The 23,716-nt window shown below is 36.1% G+C and overlaps 1 pseudogene; it reads left to right on the top strand.

The window, feature by feature from the left end:
* The first annotated feature begins 469 nt into the window (after window positions 1-469).
* On the top strand, window positions 470-22,784 carry LOC116126344 (annotated as a pseudogene).
* The last annotated feature ends 932 nt before the right edge of the window (window positions 22,785-23,716 follow it).

The following is a 23,716-nucleotide window of genomic DNA, read 5'->3' as shown; positions in this document are numbered from 1 at the left end:
AAAAAGATCCTGCCAATCGATGGAAAAAAAAAAAAAAAAAAAAAAGAACCAACACAACATGTCCAGTACAACTACATTAATCACAATGCTCTTGAAGCAGCTAATTCATCACAACATGTTCAGTAAAACTGCATTAATCACAATACTCTGGAAGCAGCTCATTCATCACAATAACAGTCTGCTACTAATTCAATGCTCCTGAAGCAGCTCATTCATCACAACATGTTTACTAAAATTGCATTAATCCTATATCTGATGCTAATTTTAAAACCCTTAATTTGATTAGTGAGCCTCGTATATTTTTACATAGAGTAATGCTGATAGAATTTGAGGTGGGTCTGACTCCTTACCCAATAAGACCTTGTTGAATGGGAGGATTACCCCCTCTTATAACCCAATAGGCTTGAGCGTGCCTAGTCGATGTGGGATTCCAACACTCTCTCTCACGATTAAGCCCATATGTTGGGTTATGTCTATTAATGGAGGTAATTGCTGGCTCAAACTCCTTACCTGCTAGTCAAATACTCAGCTCAACTGAACTTGTGCTCTGATACTATGATAGAATTTGAGGTGGGTCTGACTCCTCACCCATTAAGGCCTTGTTGAATGGGAGGATTACCCCCTCTTATAACCCAATAGACTTGAGCATGTATAGTTGATGTGGGACTCCAACAAATGTTATACCCACAACTTTTTCTCACAACCTCGATGTAGCAACTCACAATTAGTTAGCTACAATTTAGAGGAAATTTTTTTCAAGTTAATTAATTTCTTTACTAATAATAATTTCCTCTTCTCTTTATTTATTTATTTTTATTTCAATACCTAATTAGATGGGAAACTGAGTGGAGGAGTGAACAAGGAAGGAATCAGATACTACAACAATCTAATCAGCGAGCTTATATCCAATGGTCAGGGACCAACCAAATTAATCGTAATATTATTATCAGTTTCATATAAGAAAAAACTATATAAATAGTTACATTTATATATAAATTATACGTGTTTCTTTGATACGCAGTGCAGGCATACAACCATTTATAACCCTTTTCCACTAGGATACTCCCCAAGCTTTGGAAGATGAATATGGTGGCTTTTTAAGCTCTCGCATTGTGTAAGTTCTTTCAGGAATTGCTTTCCATTTTACAATTTTAATATAACTTCATTTGATCTTTGGACATTGAAGAAAAAAATATTTTTCAGGAATGATTTTCGAGACTATGTAGAGGTTTGCTTCAAGGAATTTGGCGACCGAGTGAAACATTGGATAACATTGAACAAGCCATGGAGTTACAGTTTCGGTGACTACGCCTCTGGCTTGTTGACACCTGCATGGTGTTCAGAGTGGCAAGGGATGAACTGCACCGGTGGAGATTTCGCAACTGAGCCATATTTGGTGGCACATAATCAGCTTCTTGCTCATAGATCCGCCATCAATCTCTACAGAAATAAATATAACGTTCACTAGCTTCTTCATTTTATGATTTCCCCCATGTGTTTGTGATGGTTTATATTATCAATATACATGCAGTCATTCTTTTCTATGGACATCTTATATANATATATATCTTTTTGTTTTTTGTTTTTAATCTAAATTAAAATCATTAAAATCCACAGGAATATAAAAAATCTTAGAGTCTTCACACAAGAAATTCCTCTTTAACTTTGTCTTTCAGTGAACTTCCTACATTAAGAAAATGGTCTCGATTTTAAAAATAAAAATATTACCGTAAGGATTAATTACTGCTCCAATATTCTGATTTTAAGCTTTCACTATCACCTAAAAAATGACTATCTATCATTAAAACCCTAATTTTACCTTAAAAGAAGAAATGACTTCATGATGCCAATGCTAGCTCCTTACCTTTGTCACACCGAGGCCGCCTGTTCTGCAGCGTCGGGGGTAAGGGTGCTGTTTCCCGCCGAGCACCAGTCGAGCCAAATCATCACTCTTATCAGGGTTTCCAAGATCATTGTACACATCATAGTCGTAAATTCTCTCAGTGTTCTTGCGCTCTCCTTGTCCAGTGCCTTGCAGATTGACAAGCTCTTCGGCTCTCAGCCTCATTAGTCCATTTGGTGTGTTCAATGGCAAGTATGACTGATCTCACAAAACCAAGAGCTCAATAAGTCGATGATGAAATCGAATTAATTAAATTCGGGTGAATACCTTATCTTCATGGAGACCAAATATATTTTGTTCAGTAATCAAGGACCACTATTGTAATATGTATGACGAATTTTCATAAATGGCCGATCATGGACCACTGTTGAGGATATAATTTGATTCAGAAAGTTAAAAATTTGCCAAAAGAAAAAATAAATTATTAATAATAATATTATGAGTATCTAGGTAAATATCTGTCTCTCTTGTAATGTGATTGTTGTAGGATTGAATAAAAGTATTTCATGTTATTATTATCTGTTGGAAAGTCTTTCTTCTATACATGTGAATATCATCATGATTTATTATATAAGTACAATATAAATATTCTAGTTATATATATTTATTAGATTTTTATCAAATGGTTAGTATTACAACAACAACTCATCATATGCTAGTACTTAATTATTTGTAATGTATTTTCTAAATTTTGGAAGATAAAGTAAGGCAGATAATGGTAAGGATTCATGTGGAAAAATTATACTTTAGTTTTTTTTCCAAGAAATTTATGAAAAAAAAACTTTTATCCTTCTTAATTTAAGGTAAACCTTAAAATTATCCTTAAAAATTTCTTTTTTCCAAGAAATTTATGAAAGAAAAAAGGAAAAAAAAAAACCATTGTTGGTTTAATTCGTTAATTATGATCATCTCAACTTTAAAGCAAAATCATGGAGCAATGAGATCTTTCTCCCTTTATTTTTTACTTCAGCTGATTGACCATATGCCCTGCAAGCTTTCTGATGTTATATGCAAATAAAATATAAACAAAATAACAAAGAAAAAAACATAGGTATAAAGGATAAACCAAGGTTTTAAAACCCGACCCGGGGTGACCCATTCAGGCGATCGAGTCACAGGTTAACCGGTTTAACCAACAGTTTGATAGGTTTAAAATATAGCAAACACATTGAAATCTAGCAAACACAACCCTTGGCTAAATGCAAATCAGTGATCGATTGGGAAAGCAGTAGCCACATACCTGGGAGGGTAGATCGGGTGATGGGTAGGACGAATCGGCAGTTGGCAAGTTGAGGCATCGCCGGGAAATGGTAGATCGGTGGTGGAAGTCAAACGGTTGCTGTGGCTTTTTTTGGCGAGATGACTATGGATTTTTATGAACAACAGCAAGGGAGCTTGGGAGAAGGTAGATCGGTGGCTGAGAAGGTCTATTGATGACAGTGAAGGCTGGTCGACATTGAGAAATGAAAGAAAAATCATTGGACAACAAAACATCACGCGGCGGTCGAAGATGATGCGTCATGGCCCTAGAGAAAGTCAGAAGGTGGTTTCCAATAGCAAAGGAAGGTTAAAGGTCGCCAAAAAAGGGGATGTCACCGCCGATTTGCATTTGGCCAAAGGGTGTGTTTGTTAGATTTGAAACCTTCAAGGACTATTGTGTATTAATCACAAGTATGTTTGCTTGATTTTAAACTTGAAACAGTTGAAAGGGTAACTCGACCGAAGAAGGCCTTCGGTCTCGATCCAACTGGTTAAGCCGGTCGGGTTGGTCCGGGTTTTAAAACCATGGTATAAACAATGTAGTAGATAGTCAACTTAATCATAGGGACAGGGAATCAGAAAAAAAAAAAAAAAAAAAAAAAAAAAACGTGACACTGACCTTAGCTGTAAAGAAGACTCGCTTCTTCTGCGTCTTATCGGTCTTAGGCTGAACCCATGAGCCACATATTATCTTCACCTTACCGGTATGAATATCAAGAACAATATCCTTTAAGAACATCTCCTTGTGGCTCATTTCTCACCAAACACCGCTCAACTTCTCGGAAATCCGTCGGAATCTTGAAATCAGCCTCGTATGTTGCTCTCGTTTCACCTCCTTCCTTTGTGTGCAAACGCCTTAATGGTTGGCTTCCCAATCCAGTCTCTGATCACACAGTTAAACGTCTTAACGTGTGCTCGAAGAGCTACAGTTTGTTATATTAAGAAAAACTCATCTTCAAACGGGTTAAAGTACTATTCATCGACTTTAAAGGTTGGAGATCTTAACTTTTAGTTACTTTTATGTTAAGTCAACCACTTTCAACGCCATTAAATTATTAAAAAAGAGAGCAGTTCAAAAACTGTATCAAACATTTAAATTACCGTATCTTGACGCGTTGAAAACTAGTTGTAGTATTGATTCTTTTTTTTCTTTTAAAAGTATATAAATAGTATCATTAAAAGAGATAAAAAAATACAGAAAGGTCTTAAAAAAACAACCATCCTACCTCAAGGACAGGCCTTGAAGCAATTAACATTTTATTGATTCTTGGAGCAAATTAGTGGAAGTTGGCTAAGAATGAAGAAATAGTAAAAACAAAATAATATCATTCATCGATTTAAAGGGTTAAGGTATTTGACTTAATTTTTAGTACTTTTAGGGTAACACGCGTCTCAAACCATTTAATTAGAAAAGATGAAATTCAGAAACTGTCAAAAACTTAAAACCAGTATCCATACGATGTGTTGAAACTTACTGGGGTCGGCCTGGCGCACGAGCTCCAAGGGGAGAGATTTTCCGAGGCCTCTGTGAAGTATCCAAACTGCTGTCAATAGAAATGCTAGAAGCAAACTACTGACGGTTGGAATCACAGTGACAACAGCCTTAACAGCGGTGGTTTTTCGTTCGGTTAAATCGACTACTGAGGCTTTGATGGTGGAGGGGACGAACCCAATACGGATTTTCGGAGATTTCTTGAGGGAAGGTCGTGAATGAAGTGGAAGAAAAGCCTGGCGAGGCGCCATTCCATGGAGATGGTGTTGGCCAATGAGAAGAGGGGTTTGGAAGATGAGATTGGTGAAGTTGATGTTTCAACATTTGGCCGGGGATTAATTAAGAGAGATATTCGAGAGAAATGGAGAGGGTTTGATTTTGGTTTGTGGGAAATTTTGTTGAGGCTTGGAGTGTTTATATAGAAATTGGGATTGAGAGAGAGGGAGAGAGCATGAGTTTCAAGCGGCAGTAGTGAAATTATGTGATATTAATGAATGAGGAATAAATAGATAGGGCATGAAATGTCCATGCATCTTGTCCAGTGAACAAGAATAATGATAAATTTACAAAGTAAATTTAACTTTGTATTAAAGTGATAATATTGACATTATTGTAGTATTTACTTGTGTCACCCCCTCATTTTTAATTTTTTTTAAATATTTAATGAATCAATGTGATTGTAATTGATGAATGCATATTTGAAAGGCTTCACGTGACCCACTCTATTTTTTACTTATTAAAAGTTTAGAGCTAATTTGAGTAATTGAGTGAGAATTAATTACACTTTCAAGTCTTCATTAAATGTTGTTGCCACAATGCAAACTTTTCTCTCAAAATCCAACTCAAACAGCCGTTTCTTGTGAGACTTTGATAAAGCAAGAGAGAAAAACAGAAGAAAAGTTGAGAGAGAATACGAAAAAGAGAAATCTGGAGATTTGGTGTATTACATTTCTTGATTTTTGTTTAGTTACATTGTACACTTTTTATGTCTTTACATGAGTCTACTAACCATTAATGCTAATTGAATATTAACAGAAATAACAACTGATTAACGGAGGAGAGTTAAACATTTCCTTCTTTACTAACATCTTCCCTCAGCTAAACCTGAGAGGAGAAATAGGCACTTTCACTCCTTTACTAACATCTTCCCTCAAGCTGGAACTGGGAGAATTGACAACTTTTAGCAGCTTCTTTTGCCAACACTTCTGCTCGAATTTAACATCAATAATAATAATAATAATAATAACCATCTCTTTGTAGCTTCAACATTAAGCAGAGTCAAGGGAGTACTAGCTTCAATAACAGCTTCAACATCAGCAGAGTCAAGGTGAATATCACCAAAAAAAAAAAAAAAAAAAAAAAAAAGAACCAACACAACTGTCCAGTACAACTACATTAATCACAATGCTCTTGAAGCAGCTAATTCATCACAACCTGTTCAGTAAAACTGCATTAATCACAATACTCTGGAAGCAGCTCATTCATCACAATAACAGTCTGCTACTAATTCATGCTCCTGAAGCAGCTCATTCATCACAACATGTTTACTAAAATTGCATTAATCCTATATCTGATGCTAATTTTAAAACCCTTAATTTGATTAGTGAGCCTCGTATATTTTACATAGAGTAATGCTGATAGAATTTGAGGTGGGTCTGACTCCTTACCCAATAAGACCTGTTTGAATGGGAGGATTACCCCCTCTTATAACCAATAGGCTTGAGGTGCCTAGTCGATGTGGGATTCCAACACTCTCTCTCACGATTAAGCCCATTAGTTGGGTTATGTCTATTAATGGAGGTAATTGCTGGCTCAAACTCCTTACCTGCTAGTCAAATACTCAGCTCAATGAACTTGTGCTCTGATACTATGATAGAATTTGAGGTGGGTGACTCCTCACCCATTAGGCCTTGTTGAATGGGAGGATTACCCCCTCTTATAACCCAATAGACTTGAGCATGTATAGTTGATGGGACTCCAACAAAGTTATACCCACAACTTTTCTCACAACCTCGATGTAGCAACTCACAATTAGTTAGCTACAATTTAGAGGAAATTTTTTTCAAGTTAAAATAATTTCTTTACTAATAATAATTTCCTCTTCTCTTATTTATTATTTTATTTCATAACTAATTAGATGGAAACTGAGTGGAGGAGTGAACAAGGAAGGAATCAGATACTACAAAAATCTAATCAGCGAGCTTATATCCAATGGTCAGGGACCAACCAAATAATCGTAATATTATTATCAGTTTCATAAAGAAAAAACTATATAAATATACATTTATATATAAATTATACGTGTCTTTGATACGCAGTGCAGGCATACAACCATTTATAACCCTTTCCACTAGGTACTCCCCAAGCTTTGGAAGATGAATATGGTGGCTTTTTAAGCTCTCGCATTGGTAAGTTCTTTCAGGAATTGCTTTCCATTTTACAATTTTAATATAACTTCATTTGATCTTTGGACATTGAAGAAAAAAATATTTTTCAGGAATGATTTGAGACTATGTAGAGGTTTGCTTCAAGGAATGGCGACCGATAGGAAACATTGGATAATGAACAAGCCATGGAGTTACAGTTTCGGTGACTACGCCTCTGGCTTGTTGACACCTGCATGGTGTTCAGAGTGGCAAGGGATGAACTGCACCGGTGGAGATTTCGCAATGAGCCATTGGTGGCACAATAACGCTTCTTGCCATAGATCCGCCATCAATCTCTACAGAAATAAATATAACGTTCACTAGCTTCTTCATTTTATGATTTCCCCCATGTGTTTGTGATGGTTTATATTATCAGTATAATAGTAGTCATTCTTTTCTTGAAATCTTATATATTGAGAAGAAACAAAGAAGAAGAGAAAGAAAAACAAAAAAAAAAAAAAAAAAAAAACAAAGCAAAGAATTGGAAATATTGTGTGTTTATTTCATCATCTGAATGAATCTACAGTGGCACACTTATGACTTTATATACCCGAAGGTAGAGTACAAATTCTTGTCAACATAAATCTGCACCATTCATTCAAAAACAAAGTTAATCATTCTTCACCATTCGATCATAACAGGAAGAACACGCTTTCTTTGCTGCATGCAAGTTGATTAACAAGTTGCATTAACTGCATGCAAGTTGCTCAGCAACTTGCATTAACAGAATGCAAGTTGGTTAACAAGTTGATTTAACTGACTGCAAGTTGCTCGACAAGTTGATTCTTAAAGTTGCATTCCCAGAATCATGAAAATCTTATCTGCTTGAGTTGAAGCTTGGAAACCTTTTCTGTCAACATCGTCCCTCAAGCTCAACTCAACCAAAAAAAAAAAAAAAAATCACATCATCCCTCAAGCTAAACCCAAAAAAAAATTCCTTTCTTTCAACATTGTCCCTCAAGCATAACCTTGGCTTAGTTTAGCTTATTTTGTTAGCCTCTTTCTATTCTATCTGTTTTTCTCTCAGCTGATTTTATCTCTAACACTGACTTTGAATTTGAAGCTTGTTTAGGATAGTTAGTTTGTCCCTCAAGCTCAAATTTAGGAGAGACAGAGAGACGAAGTTGATCACGAAGAGTGAGAAAACGAGAGCTGGAGAGAGGTTTGCAACTTGGAAGGTGGAAGCAACATACTGGACAACTAAGTGTTTAGCTTGGACCATTTCTCGCACAAAGTACACATCAATTCAATGTGCTTGGTGTGAGCATGGAAAACGAGATTGGAAGCAAGAGCTCCAACGCTTGGGTTGTCACACCAGAGAACAGGGAGGCCTAGAATGGAGACATAGAGCTCTTGAAATAGATTCTAAAGCCAAGCAATCTCAGTAAAAGCATGCGCTAAGGCACAATATTCTGCCTTAGTGGAGGATAAGGCAACCACCTGCTGTTTTTTGGAGCACCATTGAATCAGGTTAGAGCCAAGAAAGATACAATAGCCACTAGTAGATTTACGATCATATGGGCTACTCACCGAGTCAGCATCAACATACCTTTCAAGCTATAGACTGGAGCCTTTACTAAACGTTAGACCATGGTGTAAAGTCCCTTTAACATAGTAAAGAACATGTTTGCAGGCCTGCTAGTGGTTAAAAGTTGGAGTCTTTAGGAATTGACTTAGTTTGTTTACCATAAAGGAGAGATTAGGTCTAGTCATGGTGAGGTACTATAAGGCCCCAATAAGACTTCTGTAGACAAATGGGTGTTCAAAGAGAGGACTATCATCAAGGCTAAGTTTGGACCCAAGAATCATCGGAGTAGAACAAGGATTGCAGTCGGTCATGTCATATTTAAGTAGAATTTCCTACACATACTTGCTCTGATTAAGAAGCAATCCATGACTAGTATGAACTACTGAAATACCAAGAAAATAGTAAATAAGGCCAAGAATTTTGAGGCTAAACCTGCTATCCTAGTTGGTGATTACTTCTTGAATTACTGAATTGTCATTTCCCGTGAGTAAGATATCATCAACGTAAACAAGAATGTAAACAACTTTGCTGCCATTATGGTAATAGAAGAGGCTGGAATCAGAGGTAGAATTCATGAAATTCTGTTGTAATAAGGCAGCCTTTAGTTTGTCATACCAAGCATGCGGTGCCTGTTTTAAACCATACAGTGCCTTGTGCAATTTACATACATGCTGAGGTTTGTAAGGATCAACAAAGCCTTTTGGTTGAGGCATGTAAACTGATTCAATAAGATCGCCATTGAGAAAGGCGTTATTAACATCAATTGTTGAACCTCCCAACCATGGCTAACCGCAAGTGATAGAATGACTCAAATGGTGGAGGCTTTCATTACTGGAGAAAAAGTTTCGAAATAATCCACTCCTGGAGTTTGATGGAACCCTTTGGCAACAAATCTTGCCTTGTAACATTGAGCGCTACCATTAGAGTTTAGTTTCACCTTAAAGACCCACTTATTGCCAACAAGGGTCATATCCTCAGTATACGGAACCAGAGACCAAGTTTGGTCATGTTGGAGAGCTTCATACTCGGCAGACATAGCTTGTACCCATAGAGGATTAGTTAAAGTTGATGTTGTACTGGTACGTTTTGTATGGGATTCAAGAGTGAGGGTACTAACAAGAGCTGCTGCTTTTCTTCGGGTAATCATAAAGTGTGTGTTCTGGATAGTTGTGGTGGTAGGATGATCTTGGGAAAAGGGTACTTGAGAGGTGTAAGAACTAAGCTCAACTTCAAGTGTTAAAGGTGGAGTCGAGGACTGAGAGGTGTACTTGGTAGACAGATTTTGCACTGAAGGTGCTGTGGAAGAAACATTCTGATTAGGAATGTTGACATGAAGCTTCTAAGGTTGAGATGAAGGTGACAAGGAGGATGCCTCGGTTTCTAAAGTATGGTGGATAGAAAATTCTTTAGCCAAAGGAAAGATTTGTTCATTAAATTGAACACTTTGCACAGTGTAAACTCTCCCATGAGCGTTGAGACACAAGTAGCCCTTGTGATTAGAGCTATAACCAAGGCGAACATATTGCTCAGAATGAAAGACAAATTTGTGTTTTTGATATGGTCTAATAAAGGGGAAGCATTGACAACCAAAGATGCAGAAAGCCTTGTAGTCTGGTAATTTGTGAAACAAAAGGTAGAAAGGAGTTTGATGTTGCAAAACTAAGGATAGTAATCTGTTAATCAGATAAACGATGGTGTGGAATGCAAAGCACCAAAATTGCAGTGGTATGAAGGCTTGTGTTAGTAATGTGAGTCCAGCCCATTTCAGTAACATGATGATGTTTGCGCTCAATTCTACCATTTTACTGATGCGTATGAGGACAGGGGTGCTGAAAATGGATCCCCTACTGAGCAAAGAAAAAAGCAAGAGGTCTGAACTCTTCTCCCTAGTCTGACTAAAATGTTTTTATTTTGTTGTCAAATTGTTGATCTACTAGCTGTATGAACTGTCTAACAACTGAGGTTACTTTTGATTTTAGTTTGAGTGGATAAATCCAAGAGTATCCAGTATGATCATCAACAAGAAGTAAGTAATATCTGAATCCAGTAGTTGAAATTATAGGGGCAGGTCCCCAAACATCCACATATACCAACTCAAAAGGTTTACTTGCTTGAGAATTTGATGAAGGAAAGGAGTTTTGGTGAAGCTTGCCATATTGACAAGCTTCGCAAAACTGAACTTTATTAATGTTGTCCTTTACATTCAATGTTTGTACAAGAGAGTTAAGGACAAAAACATGAGGATGGCCTAATCTCCTATGCCATAAATCTCCTTCACTAATAGATGCTAGAGCTTGGCTTTTATTTTCTTCTATGGCGGGTACATCACTGGAGTCTTGATGTCAAGTGTAATTATGTAAGTAGGAAAGTCTAGAAAAAGAGGTTTTTGCTTGTGATTGTTGTAAATGAGAAGATTGTAATGAGGTAGAGCTTTTTTGTTGGCAGGCCCCATTTCCACTTGGGATGTCAAGTTGATACAACCCATTGTGTAAGGATCCTTTAAGAAGCACAACCTGAGAAGTCTTGTCCTTTATAACACAACCATCAATAGAGAACTGAACCAGCACATTATTATCTCTTGTAATTTTAGAAATGCTCAGCAGGTTCTTAGTCACATGTGAAACATATAGTATGTTTTTAAGCTGAATATACTTATTCATACAAGAGAAAGGTAAGATAGTCAAACCTATATGAAAGATGTCAAGGCACTGCCCATTCCCAACTTGTAGAGATTCAATTCCAGTGTATTGATTTTTGATTGAGAGATTTTGAAGATCAGGTGTTATATGATGAGTGGCACCTGAGTCAATAAACCAATTTGGATATGAAACTGTTAGAGGAGTTGCTATTTGATTTGGCTGAGCTGTTGCAGTTTGCTTTTTCAATTCACTATCTCCTAAGTGTCCATAGTGCTGCTGTGACAGATTTGGTCCAGACAAATGAGAGTTTATTGGAGTGTTGTTTTGAAAAAGTTTCTGATGATGTGCCATTGGTGAAGAAGTCTGGTAAGACTAATTTGGATAGTAATTTGAGTAACCAGGCTGAGTGTTTGCAAAGAACACTTGTGCAGGAGTTGTGGATTAAGTATGTTGTTGTGAGATATTATGCTCTGTTCCAAATTATGGTTGGTGATTCTGATTTCCTTGAAAGGAAGTGTCAAAGCGATGATAGCATTGTAAAGCCATGTGTCCATTCTTCCCACAAAATTCACAAAATAGTATAGGTTTTGTAAAAGTTTCTACCTCTTCCTCTATCTCTACCGAAATTTGGATTATAAGGTTGAAAATTTTGAGTAGGTAGGTAGGAGTGTTTAGGTTCATGTTGACTTTGGAAGTGAGGGTGTATAGGTTGATTTGTTTGTTGCCCTGAAGTGTTTAACATTGACGTGGTCAGTAAGAGTTGGAAGGCTGTTTGTTTGCCAAGAAGGCAACGGCTTCATGAAAGCCTATATAGGCAGAGTATTGTTTCTTCAGTCTCCTTTCGTGTTTATGTAACAGGAATTATGCTTCCTGTAATGATACATCACTACTCCTAGCAATTAAAGTGGCTACCATTGCATCATATTCAGTTCCAAGTCCATCAAGAATGTATAAAAGCAACTTTTCATCAGTTACAACCACACCACTGGTGGTCAAAGAATCATCAATTTTTTTCATTCTAAGCACATAATCATTTACGCCAGAGCTATCTTTCCTACTCGTTTGTAATTGATTCCTTAAGTGTAAGATCCTAGCCTTAGAATCTATTAGAAAATGCATCTCTAGTGTGTGCCATATATCAAATTCTGTTTCACAATTAGCAACGTGCCTAAACATAGTTTTTGAAATGGTAGATATCAACCAGCTAAATAACAATTGATCAATCCTTTTCCATACTAACTGTTCTTGATTAACAGCCTGTTTTGTTTCATCAGTTTCAGAGATAGTAAAGGTAGGAGGACAAGGTTTATCACCTGTAACAAAGCCTTCTAGCTCGTAAGCTTTCAGTGCAGGAAGAACTTGAGATTTCCAGTAATCATAGTTTCGTTCTCTTAACTTCACATTGATGGTTGGTAGAGTGTTGTTTAGTGTTAAGACTGAAACCAAATTCATTGCCTTTCCTTCTTTGTTAAGTACTGAGGTAAAAGGTGTTTTAGGATCTGCCATTGACATATGTCAATAGCTCTAATACCGTGAGAAGAAACAAAGAAGAAGAAGAAGAAGAAAAACAAAGCAAAGAATCTGGAAATAGTTGTCGTTTATTTCATCATCTTGAATGAATCTACAGTGGCACACTTATGACTTATATATACTCGAAGGTAAAGTACAAATTCTTGTCAACTTAAATCTACAACGTTCATTCAAAAAAAAAAAAGTTAATCATTCTTCACCATTCGATCATAACAGGAAGAACACGCTCTCTTTGCTGCATGCAAGTTGATTAACAAGTTGCATTAACTGCATGCAAGTTGCTCAACAACTTGCATTAATAGAATGTAAGTTGGTTAACAAGTTGATTTAACTGACTTCAAGTTGCTTCTTCAAGTTGCCTTCCCAGAATCATGAAAATCATACTCTGCTTGAGTTGAAGCTTGAAAACCTTTTCTATCAACAATACATCAACATATATGTATATGATTCAAGATTTTCTGATTCAAGGAAATTATGAAATAACAAAATTTTAATATTAAACTAATTAGTGGTAGAAAAATTGTGCAGAAAACTCAAAAGGGGAAGATAGGAATCAGTACTCTAGTGTCACATTGGATGGTGCCTTACTCCTCCGCAAAGCACCATCAAAATGCTGCAGAAAGAGCTCTTGATTTCATGTTTGGATGGTAAGAAATATCATTAATCATTATTCTATATTCACTCTAATTAATAAATAATTAGTGGTTTAAACTAATTAATAATGCAACTCAACAACCCCACTACACAAAGTTAAGAGTTTAAGCCCCTAATTGATTTCTGTGGTTTATATTCTTAGTTGACTATGCCTTCAATTTTATAAATGAAACTGGTATCACACATCAAATCGATGCACCCCAATTAGATGAATCAATTATATCTGTTGCAATTAATTAATTAAACAACATCTAATTGAACACACAATCGATGGTTTACAAATAAATATATAAGTAAATTTCATTGATTTACTTTCGTTTGATCATTCTAATTTGAAAATTAGATGAAGAATTTTGTTATACAAAAGGGTTTTGATTGATTTCTAAGAAATCTCTTAAGAGGGTTTTGTCAAATTAAATTGAAGAAATTTAGGATGGTTTGCTAACTCATTAATCCTATAAAAGGAAAAATAAACTTCATTTTTTAGTAAATGATGTTCTAAAACATCAATATATAATTGTTTTAAAATTAATGTCTTTTTCATTTTCTGTACTAGCGATTTTAAAAAGGTTTTCATTGGATTAGTTATATGTGTATAGAGTAATTCTCTAGTCAATGTGTCATGATATGCATTTCGTAGGACTATATTTATACACCGTTGAATTTATTTCATAAGACTGAAATGATATTTTATAATTCAAATTCAATGGTATATATTGAAGGTCCTGACAAATTATTATTAAGACGTCTTGATTAGAAAATTATATCATATAATTTTGTGCTCAAGACATCCTAATATTAATTTCGACATTGTTGGATTTATTTCATACGATTGAAATGATATTTTATGATTCAAATCTGTTAAATATGGAAGCCTGGCATATTAACTTGAACGAATTCAGACCATAGGATGCACTCCAGATCTAACGGCCAGGATCAACCACGAAGTCAAACCATATATAAGTGCACGTTCGTTCAGATTTTGGCTGAGAGAGAAACAGACGTTAGGGATCTCTGGGTTTGCACTTCTCTATGTTAGGGTTGAGATTATTTCTTCCAGATTGTGAGTTAAATCAGTCGAGTGATTAAGGGGTGTAATCATTCAGGTGAGAGTGTTGTTCTCTCGGGTTAGGGATATTCAGAGAGTATCTTGTAAGACTGGTTTCTGTTGTAATCGGGTAATCTAGTGAGTGTTGAATCTGTGTAATCTTGACTATTTCTGATAATCGAAGTGCAGCGAGCTCATACCGTTCTTGAGCTCAACGTGGATGTAGCTTATCCATAAAAGGATAAGTGAACCACGGTAAATCGTGGCTTGTCTGTGTGTTTGATTTTGTGGTGTTTTCTTGTTTCTTGGTGTGATTGCTTTGTGTTGGTAGATTAGTATTAAGTTTTTGGCTATAACAGTGGTATCATAGCCATTTCTTGAAAGTGAAGTTCGTGTTTTACAAAATTAGGGTTTCGTAAAAATTAGGGTTCTTTTGAGAAATTGGGGGTTTTTCAAATCAATTCCTATGAGTCTCCAAATTAAGTTCTAGAGAGTTAAGTCTTGATCGAGTGTAAGGGTATATTGGCTGGAAGACCAGTGATCGCCTTAAAAACTGCATAGCAGTAATTGGCAACTTCTGGTGTAACAACGCCTCGTACGCCTTAGACTCACCTTCTCTGTCATTGTTTAGGTATAAGAAGTTCTTTTACGAAATTAGGGTTTTGTGAATTTGGGAATTTTTGTTAAAGAAACAGAAATTAGGGTTTCACAAAATTAGGGTTTCGGGAATTGGGGTTTTTCGAATTGATTATTTCTTTAAGTCTAGAATTGGTTCTAGAGAGTCAAATCTTGATAAAGTGTAAGGGTATATCGGCTGGAAAACCAGTGACCGCCTTAAAAACTGCCTAGCAGTAATTGGCAACTTCTGGTGTAACAACGCCAAGTACGCCTTAGACTTTTCTTTCCCTGCCATTACAAGAAAATGAGCACCACCCGAATGGAGATCTCCCAATACGATGGAAAGATCGACTTCGAGAGTTGGAAAAAGAAGATGAAGGCTCTTCTCTCACATAACAAGGTTGAAATTGCACTGGAAAATGATCCCAAGAAATGGTCAGAGGAGAAACTGGAGAAGAAGGAAGAGAACGAAGAAGCTTATAACCTGATCGTGATGAATCTTTCAGACAGTGTCCTTCGGAAGGTAGATGGATTCGAAACTCCTCTTGGTTTATGGGGTAAATTAGAATCTCTATATGCCTTACAGTCTGCACCGAATTTTGCTTTCTTAAAGGGAGCCTTATTCTCTTATAAGATGGATAATTCGAAGTCCATAGAGGAAAACTTAGATGAATTCCTTAAGATGAATCTAATCTTAAAGGGCACAGACCAAGAACTAGGACAGACTAGTCTTGCCATGATATTATTAAATTCCCTAACTGAAGACTACCAAGTTGTCAAGAATGCCCTTTAGTACTCCGGTACTGTACCCAGTGTTGATTTGATAGTTGCGGGTCTTAAGGCTAGAGAATTAGAGCTTAAAACTCTTAAGAGAAACAATAGCACTCTGTTTGTGAAGGGTAGAATAGAATCTGCTCAGTCTAGTAAAGGATTTCAGTCAAATTAGGGGGGTAAGAACAAGAAGAAATGGAAGGGAAACAACAAAGCAAAAACAGAAACCAGGAAATGTTACTACTGTAATAAGACAAGCCACCTAAAGAAAAACTATTTTGATTGGAAGAAAAAACAGAAACTAGGTAACACATAGAGCAACCTAGCCACCACTAGTAACCAAATGGATGAACCAGAAGTCCTAACAGTGTCAATATCTGACACTACAAAAGAATGGGTGTTAGATTCAGGTTGTACTTTCCATATGAGCCCCAATAGGAGTTGGTTCCAAGACTTTGAGGAGTCTGATCATGAGACTGTGTACATGGGGAACAACCAAGCATGTAGGGTTAAGGGGATTGGCTGCATTACCCTTAGGTTAAGTGGGGAAAAACTAATAAGGTTGACCAGAGTCAGATATATACCTGACTTAAAGAGAAACCTCATATCATTAGGCACCCTAGATGAAGCAGGCTGCTGCTATAAGGCTAACAGTGGGTGGTTGAATGTCTATAAAAATGAGAATCTTGTGTTGACATGAGAAAAGAAAATGGGCTATATGTACTATGTGGTAGCTCTTATTCTAACTGCAACAGCACAACACTTGGGTCTCCAAATTTATCAGTAACAGAAAGGTGGCACTTAAGATTAGGTCATATGAGTCAGAAGGGAATGGATGTACTGAACAGGCTAGGACAATTTGGGAAAGATACTGTTACAAGTCTAGAATTCTGTGAAAATTGTGTACTTGGTAAATAGCATAGAAATAGGTTTCCTAAGGGAGTTCACCTAGCAAACAACTGTTTGGATTACCTACATTCTGATTTATGGAGGCCAGAAAAGGTTAAATCTCATGGTGGAAACAGCTATTCCCTCTCAATAGTAGATGACTATATTCGTACTTAGGTCAAAAGATCAAGCCCTAGCAAAGTTTAAAGACTGGAAAACCCTTGTTGAAAACCAGTCTGGCAGAAAGGTGAAAGCCCTTAGGACTGACAATGGGCTTGAGTTCTGTAATCTGGAGTTTGATAAGTTCTGCAGTGAACAGGGGATCCTGAGGCATAGGACAGTGAGAAATACCCCTCAGCAAAATGGGGTGGCTGAGAGGATGAACAGAACACTGCTAGACAAAGTAAGATGCCTCTTGATCACTTCAAACCTACCAAAAACTTTATGGGGAGAAGCACTCTCCACAGCTGCCTATTTAGTGAATAGGAGTCTTTCCACAGCACTAAGTCTTATCAGTCCAGAAGAAAGATGGTCTGGGAGAAGACCAGAACTAGGGCACCTAAGAGTGTTTGGCTGTGCTGCATATGCTCACATAGTGGGGGGAAAACTGGAGCCAAGATCAACCAGGTGTGTGTTCCTTGGATATCCTGAGGGCACAAAGGGATACAGGCTGTGGGACAGAGAGTCACCAGGGGTCAGGATCTTAGTAAGCAGGGATGTTGTGTTTAATGAGGGAGTATTCCCATGCAAAGGCACTAACCCTGATGAAGGAACAACCAAAAGCATAGAAGAAGCTGCTAGACAGACCAATACCACTCAAATTGAGGTGGAGCACACAACCCATCAATTAAACCCATCTCAAGCACAAGCTCAAACTACCCAGCAGCCCGAAACTGAAATTGCACCTGAGGAACCTGACCAAGCTGAAGATGAGGAAGCAGAAGAGTTCCTAGAACCACAGCAAAATGAACTGACAAACTACCAACTAACCAGAGACATAACCAGAAGAGAGGTAAAACCACCCTCAAGGTACTCATATGCAGAACTGATTTACACTGCTCTACTTGCAGGGACTGAAGTGCTTAGATCTGAACCTGATACATATCAAGAGGCCATGGAATCCAAGGATAGTGACAAATGGAAAACAGCTATGGAGGAGGAAATGCAATCTTTAAAGGTAAATGAAACCTGGACACTGGTTCCAAAACCAAGTAATCAGAAGCTAACCCAATGTAAGTGGTTGTTTAAACTTAAAGAGGGCATTTCCATAGCTGACCCACCTAGGTACAAAGCCAAACTTGTGGCTAAGGGGTTTACCCAAAGGGAGGGGATAGACTTTAATGAAGTCTTCTCCCCTGTAGTAAAATACAAAACAATTAGGTTAGTTGCTTATCAAGACTTAGAACTAGAGCAGTTGGATGTCACCACTGCATTTCTTCATGGAACATTAGAAGAAAAAATTTATATGAGTCAACCCATGGGGTTTACTGACCCTAAATTCCCTGAACATGCTTGCCTTCTAAAAAGATCCCTATATGGGTTAAAACAGTCCCCTAGGCAATGGTACAAAAGGTTTGACACCTTTATAATAGGTATAGGATTCACTAGAAGCCAATATGACAGTTGTTTCTATTTTAAAATGGATAATAATCTGCCTATTTACTTGCTTTTATATGTGGATGACATGCTGTTGATCAGTAAGTCAAAAACCCTGATCAGTGAATTGAAGAAAAGACTAAACACTGAATTCAACATGAAAAACCTAGGGAATGCTAAGAAAATTTTAGGCATGGAAATAAACAGAGATAGAAAGAGGTGCGAACTCAGACTACAGCAACAATCTTACTTACTTAAACTAGTCACAAAGTTTGGCATGGCTAGTGCCAAACTAGTCTCAATGCCCTTTACTAGTCAGTTTATTCTTCGTAAGTCTCAATGCCCCAAAACTGAGACAGAGCTATTGAAAATGGAGTCTGTCCCTTATGCAAATGTTGTGGGGTCACTGATGTATGCCATGATCAGTACTGGGCCTGACCTAGCCTTTGCCATTTCCATGTTAAGCAGGTATATGTCCAATCCTAGTATGGAATATTGGACTGCTCTAAAATGGATGCTAAAATATATAAACAGTACTGTTTGTGTTGGGCTTGAATACTGTAAAAGAAATACTGCACTTGATCTGGTTGGTTTTGTAGATGCTGATTTTGCAGGTGATAAGGATTCCAGAAAATCAACAATTGCATATTACTTCACACTGGGTGGAAATTGTATAAGCTGGAAATCACAGTTGCAGCCTATTGTAGCACTGTCTTCAACAGAATCAGAGTACATTGCAGTAACTGATGCAGTTAAAGAAGCCTTATGGCTGAAAGGAATTCTGACAGAAGTAAAACTAATTGGTGGAAAGGTGACAGGGTATTCAGACAGTCAGAGTGCGATCCACCTAAGCAAAAATCCAGTATATCACGAAAGAACTAAACACGTGGATGTCTATTATCACTTCGTAAGGGACCAAGTTGCAAATGGAATCATTGAACAGAAGAAGGTACCTACAGAAGAGAATCCAGCAGATATGGGTACCAAAATTATCACTCCAGCTAAGTTCAAGCACTGCTTGAACTTGCTGTATATCAAGTAATCTTGAGTGATAAAGAGCTATGACAGAATGGGACAAGGCAAGCTGCACAAAGAGTCTGTTTCCAATGCTTCCAAGGTTGAGATTGTTAAATATGGAAGCCTGAAACAGCGTCGTTTAAGTAACAATAATACGGCGTCGTTTTAGGCATATTAACTTGAACGAATTTAGACCACAGGATGCACTCCAGTTCTAACGGCCAGGATCAACCAGGAAGTCAAACCATATATAAGTGCACGTTCGTTCAGATTTTGGCTGAGAGAGAAACAGACATTAGGGTTCTCTGGGTTTTCACTTCTCTGTGTTAGGGTTGAGATTATTTCTTCCAGATTGTGAGTTAAATCAGTCGAGTGATTAGGGGGTTTAATCATTCAGGTGAGAGTGTTGTTCTCTCGGGTTAGGGATATTCAGAGAGTATCTTGTAAGACTGGTTGCTGTTGTAATCGGGTAATCTAGTGAGTGTTGAATCTGTGTAATCTTGACTATTTCTGATAATCGAAGTGCAGCGAGCTCATACCGTTCTTGAGCTCAACGTGGATGTAGCTTATCCATAAAAGGATAAGTGAACCACGGTAAATCGTGGCTTGTCTGTGTGTTTGATTTTGTGGTGTTTTCTTGTTTCTTGGTATGATTGCTTTGTGTTGGTAGATCAGTATTAAGTTTTCGGCTATAACAAAATCTAATATATATGTTCAAGGTCTTGACAAATAATATATCTTAAAGTAATAATAGAATTTCTTCTTTTTATATGGCAATGGCAATCCAATTCCAGAAAGATGTGTTACTAGAAAAAGGAAAAAAAGAAATTTAAAAGGAGAAGAATTTCATCTTTTTTAATGGCCTACATTAGATAAGCTTTTTAAATATAGAAAGTAAGCACTTACCTTGTTAATTTCGAAATTGGTTTAAAGTCTAAGTTCTTTTTCATTTTTTCTTTTTGTTGAAAAGACATGTCTATAGAGGAAATTTTGTTTATTTTAATTAAGAGAGGTGTCCATAGAATTGTTTTGTAATGTGATCTTTATCACGAGAACTGGATCTTTATTTATAAATTTATGTTTAATCGAATTATTTTATATATCAACCTCGTTAAATGTTTGGTAAACATTGAAAGACAAATATTCAATCAAATTTTTATATTGAAAACAGTAAAATTTCGTCTTTTTAGTATTTACCACCATTACTAAACGAGAACTTAGGTTTAAAAATTTGAATATCCTCGCCTTATAATTTTTTGTTGTGTTTGTTTATTTCCTGTTTTAGCTGACGGTACATGAACTAACCTACAATCCCAAACTTTTTTTTTTTTTTCAGGTTTATGGACCCAATAACAAATGGAGATTATCCGCACAGCATGCATTCTCTTGTTGGAAACAGATTGCCAAAATTCTCTGAAGAGGAATCCAAATTGCCTAAAGGATCATTTGATTTTCTCGGTTTAAATTATCCTCTGCTTAACTCGAGAAACAAAAGCTACTCGTCTGATCCTCGTGTTAATCAACCAAGTAATTAGCACAATTAGATTCAACTTTTTACATCTTAATTAATTTAATTTCCCTAATTAATTAACTCCTTAATTTCTAATTAACGATACTTGGATTGATTGCTTTTTGTAGCTTCACTTAATGGAATCCCAATTGGGCCAAAGGTACACTTCCTTTTCTTCAAGTTAATCAACATTAATTCACACTTTTCTTTGAAAGAACTTACTAGTTTCATCATGTTTTTTTTTAATAGATATTCAATGCTATTGAATGTTTTCTCTTCAAATAAATTTTGTTTTATTTATATATACCCGTTTGGTACACTTTTTTTAATAGGATTTCTGAAATCTTATTCTAAATATGATAGGATAGGATTCTGTGTTTGGTACATTATTGGAAAACATTTTCTGAAAATATTTAGTGTACTTTTAACCCTTTACATTTATTAAGTTAGCTAAACACCCTCCACAATAAAAGTTTATAAATTAGCAAAAACAATCCCATCTACCCAACTGATTGCCGATAGCCAGCCACTACCACCGAACAGTGGTTGGCAGTCGCCGGAATGGCTCACGACCAATTGGATCTGGCCGATGGTGTGCTGATCTGGCCATTAACGATGGTCACATATTGGCCATCGTTTGTCCGTCAACGACAGCCAAGATATGACCATCGTCAACGGTCAGATCTTTGGCTATAAATATGACTGTTTCCGACTAGATCCATCATAGATCAGGACAGAAATGGCCAGATCAACGCATGATCAGCCAGATCCGACCTATCGTACATTGTTTCGGCGCTTGCGGCTAGCAACTGACAATGGTTGCTGGTGGGTGATTATTGCTTGGGTGGGCAGGGGTGTTTTTGTTAATTTATAAACTTTTATTAAGAAATGTAATTGTTAAATGTTTTGAGTTGAATAAAATATGATTGGATTTTGAATTGAATAGTCAATATTTAAAAAGAAAAAACACATTTTTCACTTTTTATAATAGAATATAGTTTAAAAAGTTAAACAAATCAAGGGAAAATTTCTCAAATGGGTATTTTAAAAAATTTGAATCCTTTTCTTTGGGTGTCATTAGGTATTCAGCGACAACTTTTTTACCGTTTCCGATTAAAAATTTTGTTTTTTAGTATTACTAATGATAGTAAACTGTTAGCCAGAGCTATTAAACATAATTTTCAGGTTTTTAAAAAATATAGACGGTTGCATTAGAATATAACTCTATGTATTTCTCTCGTTCTGTTGAGGATAAAAATATATATTCACATATCCTTAATCTTTGATGTTATTGGATTTGATCAATGCAGGTTGCATCCGATTGGCTTTATATCTATCCACGGGGGATTCGGGATCCCTTACTTTATACCAAGGAAAAATACAATAATCCCCTCATTTATATAATAGAAAATGGTAAATTCGCTAATCATGATAATAATTCTTCTTCACGTTAACGTAATGAAAAATAAAAATTGAATTTAAACAGCCATTTAATTCTAACTATTATTGCTCTTATTTGCTTAATTAATTGCAGGAATTGATGAAGCAAACAATGCCACATTATCACTAGAGGAAGCCCTTGTTGACAACATGAGAATTGATTACTATTATCAGCATCTCTCTTTTCTTCGGAGAGCCATTAAGTAAGTGACTCTCTAATCACAATATTAGTGAATAATTAAATAATTTAGTGACTTCTTTTTCTTCTTTAATTGCTTTTTATTTATTGTGGTAGGGATGGAGTGAACGTGAAGGGATATTTTGCTTGGTTATTGTTAGACAATTTTGAGTGGTTTTCAGGTTATACGGTTCGTTTTGGCATCAATTACATGGATTATAAAAATGAATTAAAAAGGTACCCCAAACTCTCAGCTCGTTGGTTCAAGAATTTCTTCAAAAAATAGACAGCATATAATTTGATATATTATATGTTTTTTATGCATGATATTTATATCGAATTGATATTGGATTGTCCCAAGAGTTCCTCAAATTAATAAAATATATGTTATATACACTTTCTATGGATAGACTAAATTATTGAGTATTATTTATCATTAATTTGTACGTTTCTAAGGGAAAATCCTCAATAATTAAATCTGTGCTGCAATATATTATGCTAATTTAGTACCTGCCCAATGATCCTAATTTCCATCTTATCATCTTATTTATATATAGTTAATAAGTTTGATCTTGTTCTTGTGCATTGTTTTTTATATCCCTTTCCTTTTGATCAACTTTAGATATCTAACACCGATTATTCGTCAAAGTCTAGGAACTTTTGATCAATTTAAGAAGAGGATTTTTTATTGACACCCTTTGCTTCAGTGAATATATTAGACCCATAAGTTTTTGAAACTGGTACCTTATTTTTTTTTTTTTTTTTTTTTCCTAAAGGTAAATTTAATAAAAAAAATTATACAGAAAGCTAAAAGGAAAATAATAGAGACATCGGAAGTAGTGCACTGAATTTGTGCATTAAATGACATGGCTCAATCCTGACAGTCGATTAATTATAACTTAATATTAATCGATGGTAAAGATTACACCACATCATTCGGTGCACACATTTAGTGCACTACTCCCGATGACTATAACATTACTAAAACTTAATATTAATCGACGGTCAGGATTACGTCATATCATTCAGTGTACAAATTTAGTGCACTACTCCCAATGACTATAACATTACTCAAACTAAAAACATATCCTGAGAAGAGGTCTAAGGAAGACCAGAACAAATGTGTCTATTACTAATGTATTCACTTGGCACTCTCCTTGTAATTTACATTTGTTAGATTTAACAATAAACAAAGACCGATATAAGAGAACAATAAAA

This window comes from Pistacia vera, unplaced genomic scaffold (genome assembly GCF_008641045.1).
Source record: "Pistacia vera cultivar Batoury unplaced genomic scaffold, PisVer_v2 Contig179, whole genome shotgun sequence".
Lineage (NCBI taxonomy): Eukaryota > Viridiplantae > Streptophyta > Magnoliopsida > Sapindales > Anacardiaceae > Pistacia > Pistacia vera.
Note: the sequence above shows the minus strand (reverse complement) of the source record. Positions and strands in the feature narration are given on the sequence as shown.